The following is a 4,965-nucleotide window of genomic DNA, read 5'->3' on the forward strand; positions in this document are numbered from 1 at the left end:
GTAATGTAGTGATTAGGTCAGATGTATGCCTGATGTAGGAGCACATCTTAAGGTCCCACATCCATAATAACTATGTTGCCACCCTTGTCTGAGGGCTTTATAATGATACCCTGGTTGTTTTCCACAGACCCTAAGGCTTCCCTTACAGGTTCAGACAGGTTAGCTTTACAAGATTTTAGCTTAGGATTGAGCTTATCTTGGTGATGACCAATTTTGAGAAAATATCCATACTGCTCCATTCCCCAGATAAAGGCATCCTCGTGCTCTTGGATTTGAGTAGAGGCCCGCTCCTGTCCCTCTACTGCCTTCAGTGACAAGATCAGTGAGAAGTCTGACATCCGACAATGAGTGCAAAGGAATCTCCAGCTGCTGACATTTTAACTTATCATTGTGGGTAATGAATTTTTTCCACCTTTTAACTTACAAACAGATGAATATCTTTGACCCTTAGAAAGGGGTTACGACGGAGTCCTTCTACGGTATCAACAGAACGACATATGAGTGAACAATCCCAAGAACCTTTATTCCATGCAATCTAGAAGGTCCATAAAACAATCCAGCACACAGAGGGTAAAATAGTCCAGTAATGGGATAAAGGCCCCGGAGATGAGTCACAATCCTCCAGCTGTCCCTTGTCCAAGGTAATCAGAGTTTCTCCAAGTGTCTCTGGTGCTGGCCTTAGCATCAGCGTCCCACCAAGGATGAATCTTACTGCCTCCTTGTCCTCCTCAGGCCCTCTCCTTATATCCAGGAGTAAGCAGACAGGTTGGATGGTTTTCAGGCCCACCAGACCTAGGAATGGCGCCTCAGTTATCAAGGCACAATAGGGGGTGATTTGCAACATTTGGAGAACAGATGGGTCATGAATGGATAGTCAGGAAATGTCAGCCGGGGTTCATGAAGAACCATAGACCCATCCAGGCTGCAGATGGTGACTGAGCGACTTCAATTATTGTACCTTCTGTAATTCAAGACACTAGACAAGATGGGGAATACACAGAGCAACAAGACAAAACTCGTAAAAATATGAACATGGACAAAATGATACCCAGCCCACCATATCCCACCATCACAACCTCTCCCTTTTTAATAAGTGAGCACGCCATGAGATCTACATAGACCTCTGGCCACCTCACTTTAGTCCACATTGCTCAGCTGTGGATAGTTCCTTGTACTGCGGTGGGGTAGGTGGGCCTGAGGTAGTCCATGGTTCTTCTAGCCAGGACAGTCCATCAGCGTTCTGGTGTTTCCCGTTTGTATTGGATGGAGAAGCTGTAGAGTTGTAAGTTCCTAGGCATGTTCTTGCGGGTCAGGTCGGTTAGGGGCTTGGCCAAGATGCTGAAATCAAAAACAAATTTTCAATAGTTCCCCCCCAAAAAACAAGTACCTGCTTTTTAGTCTGGGGTCTTCACCAGTTACTAATGGCTTCCACCTTGGCAGCATCAGACCTTAGGGTCCCACCACCAACTCTGTGCCCGATGTACTGCACCTCAGCCATCCCCAAATGGCATTTATCAGGGCGAATGGTCAGTCCTGCAGTCAGGACTCGGCCTAGCACTATGGCCAAGTGTTTAAGATGGTCCTCCTATGTTGTGCTGAAAATGGCAATATCGTCCAGATAAGCACAGGCAAAGTCCTGACATTGTTCCAACAGTCGATCCACCAGTCTCTGGAAGGTAGCGGGGGCATTTTTCATCCCGAAGGGCATTTCCAAGAACTCAAAAAGTCCAAAGGGAGTGATGAAGGCAGAGCGCTCCCGAGCGTCCTACGTTAGGGGTATCTTGCTCAAGTCTAACGTGGTTACAAATTGGGCACTGGCTAGTCGATCCAATAGATCATCAATCCTGGGCATGGGGTAAGCGTCCCTCTTTGTGACATCGTTTAATCTCAGGTAATCGACACAGAATCACGTTGTATCATCCTTTTTGGGGACCAGAACAATAGGAGAGGCCTAGGGGCTGTGCGATGGCTGAATAACCCCCAGCTGTTTCATCTCCTTAGACTCCGGCACTCTCACTGAGGGTCACATCGGCATGGCCACTGTTACCGTAGGTCGTGCCTGCGTCGCCTCAGTTCCTAACAAACTCGCCGATTCAGGCAGACTTATCTGGCCTCTTGACGCCTCAGTTGTGGAGGAACCCTGCAAAGAGATCTTACCTGGGAGCCCATCTGCTCTTGGGACAGCTCCAATCTCAACTGACTGTTTCCCCTGCAGCGTTAGGCTGGTTTCACACTACGTCTTTTTAACATCCGCTGAAAACGTTTTTTTAGCGGAAGTACGGATCCTGCTTTTACAGCACATAACGTATGCAAACGCATATGTTATTTTGGAGGATCCTGCACTGGATGTTTAGGGGCGGGCATTGGAGTCATGTGATCGGGAGTGAGGGGCACTGGGAGGAGGCTTGTGACAGCTGCAGACGCTGGTAACCAAGGTAAACATCGGCCTTGGATACCCGATATTTATGTTGGTTACGAGTGTCTGTAGCTGGTAGGATCGGGCTGGCTGCACGGGGGGAGGGAGGGAGATTGGCTGCACGGGGGGAGAAGAGAGAGAGAGAGAGAGAGAGAGGGAGAGAGAGAGGGAGAGGGAGAGGGAGAGGGAGAGGGAGAGAGAGAGAATTGGAAGAGTGAATTAGAGAACTCCCAGAAACTCACCATCTACCGGTCACTGCGGAGGGACTACACTCTGGCCCCATATCTGGAAAGGCTACGCCACCCCAAAGACAGGCAGACCCTGAGCCTGTACAGACTGAGTGCCCACAGCCTAGAGGTGGAAACAGGGCGGCACCGACAGACATACAAGCCGCGAGAGAACAGACTGTGCCAGCACTGCCAGCAGGGGGCTCTGGAGGACGAGACGCATTTCCTACTGCACTGTGACAAATACTCAGCAGTGAGGGCCTCCCACTTCCAGAAATTTACCACCCATAGCCCGGGCTTTCCATCCATGGATGAGGACATGAAACTCCGCTTCCTACTGGGGGAAGAGGAATCAATGGTGGAGATCGCCGCCCAATATGTCACCACATGTCATAAGCTGAGGGGAACCTAAGACCCCTAAATGGACTGTCAGAGCCCAAATTGTGCCCCCAACTCCCCATAACCCTGATCCCCTCCCACCACACTTACTGTATTTCTCTTGCTTTGGCAACACTAATTGTATTTTGGTCCTGCCAATAAAGCATATTTGAATTTGAATATGAATTTGAATTGAATTTGAGAGAGAGAGAGAGAAAGAGAGAGATACCCCTGGAGAGAGTCCACAGAGATGGCAGAAATACTCAAGACCACATGCCCCAAAATGGCAATACAAAGCAACAGAGGGCAGCAACATGGCAGGAATAAGGACATTGCTCAACACATTGTGCAGCAAACTCTTAGGACACTACTAAAATATGCCACCCAAACCCACCACTAAATCCGGTTATGTCCTATGAAAATCTATCCTTCCTCATTATAAGGTATATCAACTAAATATGACATCCTTAGTTATCAGCAGCTGGAACATTCAAGGATTGAATGCCTCAGCTTTTGGGTCCAAGACAAATGACCCAGACTTCAAACAAAGGCTAAAGAACATTGACATCCAGATCCTCCTGGAGACATGGGCCCGGGCAGAGGAGGAATCTCTCGCACCCATGGGATACAAGGAATTTTCTGTCTCCGCCCAGAAAAACAAGAACACCAAACATGGCCGCTGCTCAGGGGGCATACTAATATGGTACAAGGAGGAGATCCAAGAACATATCAAGGCAATAAAAAGAGGAGAAAGCCATATCTGGATGCAGATAAGCAGCTCCATCCTCACCTCTCAGCAGGACATCTACCTCTGCGCAGCCTACATCCCTCCATCAGAATCCCCATACTATAAGCCGGACATCTACGAGGAACTTCAGAGGGAGGCTGCCCAATTCCAGTCCAAAGGTAAGGTGCTCATCTGTGGAGACCTGAACGCCAGGACGGGTACAGAGAAGGACTACCTGTCACCTGACGGAAACACATACGTCCTGGGAGATGAGCCCTTCTACAGAGACTCAGTACAGACAACAAGAAACAGCTATGACAGAGTGGTGAATAAAAGCGGCAGAAAACTGCTGAACCTGTGCCGGAGCCTGGGGCTGCATATACTGAACGGGCGCACCAGGGGTGACTCAATAGGGAGATTTACACTAAACTCCCACACGGGCAGTAGTGTAGTGGATTATGCCATAACAGACATGGACCCAGCAAACATGAATGCCTTCATAGTCACCCCCGACACCCACATGTCAGACCACAACCAGACACTGCTGTACCTGAGATCCACGGACAAGTCACCCACACAAAAGCCCCACTTGAGCGGTCTCCACAATTTGCCACCATCCTTCAAGTGGTCCAAACAGTTAGCCATTGAATACACCAACACGACCAACAGAACAGAGATTAAAGAGCTGCTTGTAAACTTTCACACAAAACCCTATACATCAAACCAGCAAGGGGTCAACCTGGCAGTAAACGACTTTAATAACATCCTATATACCATGGCAGAGCTAGCAGGCCTCAGAAGGACCAACTCCAAGAGACCTACAAATAAACAAGGCCAAAAATGGTTTGATAAAGAATGCAAGACACTGCGCAACTCCCTAAGGATAGCCTCAAATCAAAAACACAGAGACCCGGACAACAAGGAGCTAAGAGTGGTCCATGACACCCTACAGAGGCAATACAAGCGACCCTCAAGGAGAAAAAACAAAAGCACATCTCCCACAAACTGCAGCAGCTCGAAGACTCCCTCCAGGACAACTCATTCTGGGAGACATGGAGCCATATCGGTACAAGTCCCAAGCAAAGCACCCTCCACATTCAAAATGGCAACATCTGGCACAGCTACTTCAAGGGCCTCTACAAGAATATCCCAGAAGACGACCTAACCCCAGAACAAGAGCATCTAATGACTAAACTGAGGGACATGGAGGAGACAAT

Source organism: Anomaloglossus baeobatrachus, chromosome 5, assembly GCF_048569485.1.
Source record: "Anomaloglossus baeobatrachus isolate aAnoBae1 chromosome 5, aAnoBae1.hap1, whole genome shotgun sequence".
NCBI lineage: Eukaryota > Metazoa > Chordata > Amphibia > Anura > Aromobatidae > Anomaloglossus > Anomaloglossus baeobatrachus.